Source organism: Mesoplodon mirus (assembly GCF_964341445.2).
Source record: "Mesoplodon mirus genome assembly, contig: HAP1_SCAFFOLD_34, whole genome shotgun sequence".
Lineage (NCBI taxonomy): Eukaryota > Metazoa > Chordata > Mammalia > Artiodactyla > Ziphiidae > Mesoplodon > Mesoplodon mirus.
Window position 1 is genome coordinate 5480755 of NW_028295813.1, and position 12003 is coordinate 5492757.

Here is a 12003-nt window from a genome sequence, read left to right on the forward strand (position 1 = left end):
GGATGAAAAGGGTCATGGAGTATTTTGATGACAGGGGTTATTGAACATTGTGATGTCAGGGATCATGGAACATTGTGCTGATAAGGGGATGTAGCATTGTGATGACAGAGGTCATGGAAACTTGTGATAACAGGGGTGAGGGAGGATTGTGATGACAAGTGATGGAACATTGTGATATCCGTTGTGAGAGAGCATTTGAATGAGAATTGCATGGAACATTGTGATTACAAGGTTTATGGAGCATAGCGATGTCAAAGTTGTGGTTCTTTGTGATGAAAAGTGCATGGCACATTGTGATGACAAGGGTCATGGAGCATTGTTCTGACAAAGACATGGAGCATTGTGATGACAAGGGTCACGGAGAATTGTGATGAAAAGTTCATGGAGCATTGTGGTTACAAAGGTCACAGAGTCTTGTGATGACGCGGGCATGGACCGTTGTGATGACAAACGTTATGAAACATTGTGATGACTGGAATCACGGAGCATTGTGATGACATGGGTCATGGAGTATTGTGATGACAAGGGCATGGAGCATTGTGATGACAGGTGCATGGAGCATCGGTCTGACAAGTTTCATAGATTATTGTGATGACAGTGGACATGGTGCATTTTGATGACAAGTGCACGGAGTATTGTGATGACAAGGGCATGGAATATTGTGAAGACAGTTGTCAGGGAGCATTGTGATGACATATGTCATGGTCCATTGCGATGACAATGGCATGGAGCATTGTGATGCCAAATATAATGGAGGATTGTGATGACAAATATAATGGAGCATTGTGATGACTAGGGCTTGGAGCATTATGATGACAAGGGCCATTGAGAGTTTTCATGAAAATGTCATGAAGCATTGTGATGACAAGGGCATGGAGCATTGTGATGACCAGGTCATGCAGTATTGTAAATAGAGGTGTCAGGGAGCATTGTGATGACATATGTAATGGCCCATTGTGATGACAATGGCAAGGATCATTCTGATGCCATGTGTCATGGAGGATTCTGATAACAAAGGTAATGGAGCATTGTGATGACAATGGCTTGGAGCATTGTGATGACAAGGGTCAGGGAGCATTGTGCTGACAAGTGCATGGAGAATTGTGATGACAATGGTAATGGAGCATTCTGATGACAAGCTTGTGGAGTATTTTGATGACAATGGCATGGAGCATTGTGATGAAAATGGCATGGGGCTTTGTGATGAAAAAGGCATGGAGCCTTTTCGTGACATGATTCAAGGAGCATTCTGACGACAAGTGTCAGGGAGCATTGTGATGACAAGTGTATTGGGAATTGTGATGACAAAGGTCATGGAGCATTGTGATGAAAAGGGCATGGAGTATTGTGATGACAGGCATCATGGAGCGTTGTGATGACAAGTGTTATGGAACATTGTGATCACAAGGGTTTGAAGCATTGTGATGACAGCGGTCATGGATCATTTTGATTTCAAGGAGCATGGAGCATTGTGATGACAAGGGCATGAAGGAAAGTGATCCCAAGGTTCATGGAGGATTGTGATGACACTGGTAAATGAGTATTGTGATGACAAGCGCATAGAGCATTGTAATGACAAGGTCATGTGGCATTTTGCTGACAAAGACATGGAGCATTGTGATAACTGGTGTCATGGAGCACTGTGTTGACAAGCGTCACGGAGCATTGTGAATACAGGGGTCATGGAGCATAGGGATGACAAGGGCATGGATCATTGTGATGACAAGGGTCATGGATAATTGGGCTGAAAATGTTCATGGAGTATTGTGATGACAGGGGTCATGGAGCATTGTGATTACAGGGGTCTTGGAGAATTGTGATGACAGGAGTCCCGGATCATTGTGTTGTCAGGTGTCATGGAGTGTATTGATGACAGGGTTCATGGAGCATTGTGATGATATTGGTCATGGAGCATTGTGATGAGAAGGTCATGGAGCATAGGGCTAAAAATGTTCATGGAGTATTGTGATGACAGGGTTCATGGAGCATTGTGATGACAAGGGAATGGAGCATGCTGATGAAAAGGTCCTGGAGCATTGTGATGAGATGACCATGGAGACTTGTGATGACAAGTCTCATGGAGCATTCTGATGAAAAGGTGCAAGGAGCATTGTGATTTCAGGTCTCTTGGAGCATTGTGATGACAAGGGCATGGAGCACTGTGAGGAGAAGACCATGGAACATTAGGATGACATGCGTCATGGAGCTTTGTTATGACAAGGGCATGGAGCATTGTGATTACAGGGGTCTTGGAGCATTGTGATGAAAAGAGTCCCGGATCATTGTGTTGTCAGGTGTCATGGAGTGTTTTGATGACAGTGGTCATGGAGAATTTTGATGATATTGGTCATGGAGCATTGTGATTAGAAGGTCATGGAACATTGGGCTGAAAATGTTCATGGAGCATTGTGATGGCAAGGGAATGGAGCGTGGTGATGACAAGGTCCTGGAGCATTGTGATGAGATGACCATGGAGACTTGTGTTGACAAGTCTCATGGAGCATTCTGATGAAAAGGTGCATGGAGCATTGTGATTACAGGGGTCTTGGAGCATTCTGATGACAAGGGCATGGAGCACTGTGAGGAGGAGGCCATGGAACATTCTGATAACATGCGTCATGGAGCTTTGTGATGACAAGGGCATGGAGCATTGTGATTACAGGGGTCTTGGAGCATTGTGATGACAAGGGTCATGGAGCCTTGTGATGACAAGTCCGTGGAACAATGTGATGGCAGGGGTCATGGAGCATTGTTATGACAGATGTAATGGAGCATTGTGATGAGAAGGGCATGGAGCATTGGTCTGAAATGTTTCTTGAATTATTGTGATGAGAGTGGGCATGGAACATTGTGATGACAAGGGCACGTACACTGTGATACATGGGTCATGGGGGATTGTAATGACAAGGGCATGGAGCATTGTGATGAGAAGGGCATCGAGCATTGTGATGACAATTGTCATGGAGCTTTGTGATGACAAGGGCATTGAGCAATATGATGAGAGGGTTCATGGAGCATTATGATGACAATGACATGGATCATTGTGATGCCAAGGGTCATGGAGCTTTGTGATGACAAATGTCATGGAGCATTTTGATGACAAGGGTGTGGTGCATTGTGATGAGCAGGGCAGGGAGCATTTTGATGACAGGTTCATGCAGTAATTTGATGAAAAGTGTAATGGAACATTTTGATGAGAGGGGTTATAAAACATTGTGATGCCATGGGTCATGGAGCTTTGGGATGAAATGGGTCATGGAGTATTTTGATGACAGGGGTTATTGAACATTGTGATGTCAGGGATCATGGAACATTGTGCTGATAAGGGGATGTAGCATTGTGATGACAGGGGTCATGGAAACTTGTGATAACAGGGGTGAGGGTGGATTGTGATGACAAGTGATGGAACATTGTGATATCCGTTGTGAGAGAGCATTTGAATGAGAATTGCATGGAATATTGTGATTACAAGGTTTATGGAGCATAGCGATGTCCAAGTTGTGGTTCTATGTGATGAAAAATGCATGGCACATTGTGATGACAAGGGTCATGGAACATTGTTCTGACAAAGACATGGAGCATTGTGATGACAAGGGTCACGCAGCATTGTGATGAAAAGTTCATGGAGCATTGTGGTTACAAAGGTCACAGAGTCTTGTGATGACGCGGGCATGGACCGTTGTGATGACAAACGTTATGAAGCATTGTGATGACTGGAGTCACGGAGCATTGTTATGACAGGGGTCATGGAGCATTGTGATGACAGGGGCATGGAGCATTGTGATGACAGGTGCATGGAGCATCGGTCTGACTAGTTTCATAGATTATTGTGATGACAGTGGACATGGTGCATTTTGATGACAAGTGCACGGAGTATTGTGATGACAAGGGCATGGAATATTGTGAAGAGAGGTGTCAGGGAGCATTGTGATGACATATGTCATGGTCCATTGCGATGACAATGGCATGGAGCATTGTGATGCCAAATATAATGGAGGATTGTGATGACAAATATAATGGAGCATTGTGATGACTAGGGCTTGGAGCATTATGATGACAAGGGCCATTGAGAGTTTTCATGAAAATGTCATGAAGCATTGTGATGACAAGGGTCAGGGAGCATTGTGCTGACAAGTGCATGGAGAATTGTGATGACAAGGGTCATGGAGAATTCTGAGGACAAGCTTGTGGAGTATTTTGATGACAATGGCATGGAGCATTGTGATGAAAATGGCATGGGGCTTTGTGATGAAAAAGGCATGGAGCCTTTTCGTGACAGGGTTCAAGGAGCATTCTGACGACAAGTGTCAGGGAGCATTGTGATGACAAGTGTATTGAGAATTGTAATGACAAAGGTCATGGAGCATTGTGATGAAAAGGGCATGGAGTAATGTGATGACAGTCATCATGGAGCGTTGTGATGACAAGTGTTATGGAACATTGTGATCACAAGGGTTTGGAGCATTGCGATGACAGAGGTCATGGATACTTTTGATTTCAAGGAGCATGGAGCATTGTGATGACTAGGGCATGAAGCAATGGGATCCCAAGGTTCTTGGAGGATAGTGATGACTATGGTAATGGAGTATTGTGATGACAAGCGCATAGAGCATTGTAAGGACAGTGTCATGTAGCATTTTGCTGACAAAGGCATGGAGCATTGTGATGACATGTGTCATGGTGCACTTTGATGACAAGCGTCACAGAGCATTTTGAATATAGGGGTCATGGAGCATTGGGATGACAAGGGCATGGATCACTGTGATGACAAGTGTCATGGATCATTGGGATGAAAATGTTCATGGAGTATTGTGATGACAGGGGTCATGGAGCATTGTGATTACAGGGGTCATGGAGCATTGTGATGAAAAGAGTCCCGGATCATTGTGTTGTCAGGTGTCATGGAGTATTTTGATGACAGTGGTCATGGAGAATTTTGATGATATTGGTCATGGAGCATTGTGATTAGAAGGTCATGGAGCATTGGGCTGAAAATGTTCATGGAGTATTGTGATGACAGGTGTCATGGAGCATTGTGATGACAAGGGAATGGAGCGTGGTGATGACAAGGTCCTGGAGCATTGTGATGAGATGACCATGGAGACTTGTGTTGACAAGTCTCATGGAGCATTCTGATGAAAATGTGGATGGAGCATTGTGATTACAGGGTTCTTGGAGCATTGTGATGACAAGGGCATGGAGCACTGTGAGGAGAAGGCCATGGAACATTCTGATAACATGCGTCATGGAGCTTTGTTATGACAAGGGCATGGAGCATTGTGATTACAGGGGTCTTGGAGCATTGTGATGACAAAGGTCATGGAGCCTTGTGATGACAAGTCCGTGGAACAATGTGATGGCATGGGTCATGGAGCATTGTTATGACAGATGTAATGGAGCATTGTGATGAGAAGGGCATTGAGCATTGGTCTGAAATGTTTCTTGAATTATTGTGATGAGAGTGGGCATGGAGCATTGTGATGACAAGGGCACGTACACTGTGATACATGGGTCATGGGGGATTGTAATGACAAGGGCATGGAGCATTGTGATGAGAAGGGCATCGAGCATTGTGATGACAATTGCCATGCAGCTTTGTGATGACAAGGGCATTGAGCAATATGATGAGAGGGTTCATGGAGCATTATGATGACAATGACATGGAGCATTGTGATGCCAAGGGTCATGGAGCTTTGTGATGACAAAAGTCATGGAGCATTTTGATGACAAGTGTGTGGTGCATTCTGATGAGCAGGGCATGGAGCATTTTGATGACAGGTTCATGCAGTAATTTGATGAAAAGTGTAATGGAACATTTTGATGAGAGTGGTTATAAAACACTGTGATGCCATGGGTCATGGAGCTTTGGGATGAAAAGGGTCATGGAGTATTTTGATGACAGGGGTTATTGAACATTGTGATGTCAGGGATCATGGAACATTGTGCTGATAAGGGGATATAGCATTGTGATGACAGGGGTCATGGAAACTTGTGATAACAGGGGTGAGGGAGGATTGTGATGACAAGTGATGGAATATTGTGATATCCGTTGTGAGAGAGCATTTGAATGAGAATTGCATGGAACATTGTGATTACAAGGTTTATGGAGCATAGCGATGTCAAAGTTGTGGTTCTTTGTGATGAAAAGTGCATGGCACATTGTGATGACAAGGGTCATGGAGCATTGTTCTGACAAAGACATGGAGCATTGTGATGACAAGGGTCACACAGCATTGTGATGAAAAGTTCATGGAGCATTGTGGTTACAAAGGTCACAGAGTCTTGTGATGACGCGGGCATGGACCGTTGTGATGACAAACGTTATGAAACATTGTGATGACTGGAGTCACGGAGCATTGTGATGACAGGGGTCATGGAGCATTGTGATGACAAGGGCATGGAGCATTGTGATGACAGGTGCATGGAGCATCGGTCTGACAAGTTTCATAGATTATTGTGATGACAGTGGACATGGTGCATTTTGATGACAAGTGCACGGAGTATTGTGAAGACAAGGGCATGGAATATTGTGAAGACAGGTGTCAGGTAGCATTGTGATGACATATGTCATGGTCCATTGCGAAGACAATGGCATGGAGCATTGTGATGCCAAATATAATGGAGGATTGTGATGACAAATATAATGGAGCATTGTGATGACTAGGGCTTGGAGCATTATGATGACAAGGGCCATTGAGAGTTTTCATGAAAATGTCATGAAGCATTGTGATGACAAGGGCATGGAGCATTGTGATGACCAGTTCATGCAGTATTGTAAATAGAGGTGTCAGGGAGCATTGTGATGACATATGTAATGGCCCATTGTGATGACAATGGCATGGATCATTCTGATGCCATGTGTCATGGAGGATTCTGATAACAAATGTAATGGAGCATTGTGATGACAATGGCTTGGAGCATTGTGATGACAAGGGTCAGGGAGCATTGTGCTGACAAGTGCATGGAGAATTGTGATGACAATGGTAATGGAGCATTCTGATGACAAGCTTGTGGAGTATTTTGATGACAATGGCATGGAGCATTGTGATGAAAATGGAAAAGGGGCTTTGTGATGAAAAAGGCATGGAGCCTTTTCGTGACATGATTCAAGGAGCATTCTGACGACAAGTGTCAGGGAGCATTGTGATGACAAGTGTATTGAGAATTGTGATGACAAAGGTCATGGAGCATTGTGATGAAAAGGGCATGGAGTATTGTGATGACAGGCATCATGGAGCGTTGTGATGACAAGTGCTATGAAACATTGTGATCACAAGGGTTTGAAGCATTGTGATGACAGCGGTCATGGATCATTTTGATTTCAAGGAGCATGGAGCATTGTGATGACAAGGGCATGAAGAAAAGTGATCCCAAGGTTCATGGAGGATTGTGATGACAATGGTAAATGAGTATTGTGATGACAAGCGCATAGAGCATTGTAATGACAAGGTCATGTACCATTTTTCTGACAAAGACATGGAGCATTGTGATAACTGGTGTCATGGAGCACTGTGTTAACAAGCGTCACGGAGCATTGTGAATACAGGTGTCATGGAGCATAGGGATGACAAGGGCATGGATCATTGTGATGACAAGGGTCATGGATAATTGGGCTGAAAATGTTCACGGAGTATTGTGATGACAGGGGTCATGGAGCATTGTGATTACAGGGGTCTTGGAGAATTGTGATGACAGGAGTCCCGGATCATTGTGTTGTCAGGTGTCATGGAGTGTAGTGATGACAGGGTTCATGGAGCATTGTGATGATATTGGTCATGGAGCATTGTGATGAGAAGGTCATGGAGCATAGGGCTAAAAATGTTCATGGAGTATTGTGATGACAGGGTTCATGGAGCATTGTGATGACAAGGGAATGGAGCATGCTGATGAAAAGGTCCTGGAGCATTGTGATGAGATGACCATGGAGACTTGTGATGACAAGTCTCATGGAGCATTCTGATGAAAAGGTGCAAGGAGCATTGTGATTACAGGGGTCTTGGAGCATTGTGATGACAAGGGCATGGAACACTGTGAGGAGAAGACCATGGAACATTAGGATGACATGCGTCATGGAGCTTTGTTATGACAAGGGCATGGAGCATTGTGATTACAGGGGTCTTGGAGCATTGTGATGAAAAGAGTCCCGGATCATTGTGTTGTCAGGTGTCATGGAGTGTTTTGATGACAGTGGTCATGGAGAATTTTGATGATATTGGTCATGGAGCATTGTGATTAGAAGGTCATGGAGCATTGGGCTGAAAATGTTCATGGAGCATTGTGATGGCAAGGGAATGGAGCGTGGTGATGACAAGGTCCTGGAGCATTGTGATGAGATGACCATGGAGACTTGTGTTGACAAGTCTCATGGAGCATTCTGATGAAAAGGTGCATGGAGCATTGTGATTACAGGGTTCTTGGAGCATTCTGATGACAAGGGCATGGAGCAATGTGAGGAGGAGGCCATGGAACATTCTGATAACATGCGTCATGGAGCTTTGTGATGACAAGGGCATGGAGCATTGTGATTACAGGGGTCTTGGAGCATTGTGATGACAAAGGTCATGGAGCCTTGTGATGACAAGTCCGTGGAACAATGTGATGGCATGGGTCATGGAGCATTGTTATGACAGATGTAATGGAGCATTGTGATGAGAAGGGCATTGAGCATTGGTCTGAAATGTTTCTTGAATTATTGTGATGAGAGTGGGCATGGAGCATTGTGATGACAAGGGCACGTACACTGTGATACATGTGTCATGGTGGATTCTAATGACAAGCGCATGGAGCATTGTGATGAGAAGGGCATCGAGAATTGTGATGACAATTGTCATGCAGCTTTGTGATGACAAGGGCATTGAGCAATATGATGAGAGGGTTCATGGAGCATTATGATGACAATGACATGGATCATTGTGATGCCAAGGGTCATGGAGCTTTGTGATGACAAAAGTCATGGAGCATTTTGATGACAAGTGTGTGGTGCATTGTGATGAGCAGAGCAGGGAGCATTTTGATGACAGGTTCATGCAGTAATTTGATGAAAAGAGTAATGGAACATTTTGATGAGAGTGGTTATAAAACATTGTGATGCCATGGGTCATGGAGCTTTGGGATGAAAAGGGTCATGGAGTATTTTGATGACAGGGGTTATTGAACATTGTGATGTCAGGGATTATGGAACATTGTGCTGAAAAGGGGATGTAGCATTGTGATGACAGGGGTCATGGAAACTTGTGATAACAGGGGTGAGGGAGGATTGTGATGACAAGTGATGGAACATTGTGATATCCGTTGTGAGAGAGCATTTGAATGAGAATTGCATGGAACATTGTGATTACAAGGTTTATGGAGCATAGCGATGTCAAAGTTGTGGTTCTTTGTGATGAAAAGTGCATGGCACTTTGTGATGACAAGGGTCATGGAGCATTGTTCTGACAAAGACATGGAGCATTGTGATGACAAGGGTCACACATCATTGTGATGAAAAGTTCATGGATCATTGTGGTTACAAAGGTCACAGAGTCTTGTGATGACGCGGGCATGGACCGTTGTGATGACAAACGTTATGAAACATTGTGATGACTGGAGTCACGGAGCATTGTGATGACAGGGGTCATGGAGCATTGTGATGACAAGGGCATGGAGCATTGTGATGACAGGTGCATGGAGCATCGGTCTGACAAGTTTCATAGATTATTGTGATGACAGTGGACATGGTGCATTTTGATGACAAGTGCACGGAGTATTGTGAAGACAAGGGCATGGAATATTGTGAAGACAGGTGTCAGGGAGCATTGTGATGACATATGTCATGGTCCATTGCGAAGACAATGGCATGGAGCATTGTGATGCCAAATATAATGGAGGATTGTGATGACAAATATAATGGAGCATTGTGATGACTAGGGCTTGGAGCATTATGATGACAAGGGCCATTGAGAGTTTTCATGAAAATGTCATGAAGCATTTTGATGACAAGGTCCTGGAGCATTGTGATGAGAAAATCATGCAGCCTTGTGATGACAGGTCTCATGGAGCATACTGATCAAAATGGGCATGGAGCATTCTGATTACTTGGGTCTTGGAACATTGTGATAACAAGGGCATGGAGCATTGTGATGACAAGGGCATGGAGTATTGTGATGACAGGCATCATGGAGCGTTGTGATGACAAGGGCATGGAACATTGGTCTAATAAGTTTCTTGGATTATTGTGATGAGAGTGGGAACAGCACATTGTGATGACAAGGGCATGGAGCATTGTGATGACCAGGTCATGAAGTATTGTAAATAGAGGTGTCAGGGAGCATTGTGATGAAATATGTAATGGCCCATTGTGATGACAATGGCATGGATCATTCTGATGCCAAGTGTCATGGAGGATTCTGATAACAAAGGTAATGGAGCATTGTGATGACAATGGCTTGGAGCATTGTGATGACAAGGGTCAGGGAGCATTGTGCTGACAAGTGCATGGAGAATTGTGATGACAAGGTTAATGGACCATTCTGATGACAAGCTTGTGGAGTATTTTGATGACAATGGCATGGAGCATTGTGATGAAAATGGCATGGGGCTTTGTGATGAAAAAGGCATGGAGCCTTTTCGTGACAGGATTCAAGGAGCATTCTGACGACAAGTGTCAGGGAGCATTGTGATGACAAGTGTATTGAGAATTGTGATGACAAAGGTCATGGAGCATTGTGATGAAAAGGGCATGGAGTATTGTGATGACAGGCATCATGGAGCGTTGTGATGACAAGTGTTATGGAACATTGTGATCACAAGGGTTTGAAGCATTGTGATGACAGCGGTCATGGATCATTTTGATTTCAAGGAGCATGGAGCATTGTGATGACAAGGGCATGAAGAAAAGTGATCCCAAGGTTCATGGAGGATTGTGATGACAATGGTAAATGAGTATTGTGATGACAAGCGCATAGAGCATTGTAATGACAAGGTCATGTAGCATTTTGCTGACAAAGACATGGAGCATTGTGATAACTGGTGTCATGGAGCACTGTGATGACAGGCGTCACGGAGCATTGTGAATACAGGGGTCATGGAGCATAGGGATGACAAGGGCATGGATCATTGTGATGACAAGGGTCATGGATAATTGGGCTGAAAATGTTCATGGAGTATTGTGATGACAGTGGTCATGGAGCATTGTGATTACAGGGGTCTTGGAGAATTGTGATGACAGGAGTACCGGATCATTGCGTTGTTAGGTGTCATGGAGTGTAGTGATGACAGGGTTCATGGAGCATTGTGATGATATTGGTCAAGGAACATTGTGATGAGAAGGTCATGGAGCATAGGGCTAAAAATGTTCATTGAGTATTGTGATGACAGGGTTCATGGAGCATTGTGATGACAAGGGAATGGAGCATGCTGATGAAAAGGTCCTGGAGCATTGTGATGAGATGACCATGGAGACTTGTGATGACAAGTCTCATGGAGCATTCTGATGAAAAGGTGCAAGGAGCATTGTGATTACAGGGGTCTTGGAGCATTGTGATGACAAGGGCATGGAGCACTGTGAGGAGAAGACCATGGAACATTAGGATGACATGCGTCATGGAGCTTTGTGATGACAAGGGCATGGAGCATTGTGATTACAGGGGTCTTGGAGCATTGTGATGACAAGTGTCATGGAGTCTTGTGATGACAAGGCCGTGGAATATTGTGATGGCAGGGGTCATGGAGCATTGTTATGACAGAGGTAATGGAGCATTGTGATGAGAAGGGCATTGAGCATTGGTCTGATATGTTTCATGGATTAATGTGATGAGAGTGGGCATGGAGCATTGTGATGAGAATGGCACAGTACACTGAGATACATGGGTCATGGGGGATTGTAATGGCAAGGGCATGGAGCATTGTGATGAGACGGGCATCGAGCATTGTGATGACAAGTGTCATGGAGATGAGTGATGACAAGGGCATGGAGCAATGTGATGAGAGAGTTAATGGAGCATTGTGATGACAATGGCATGGAGC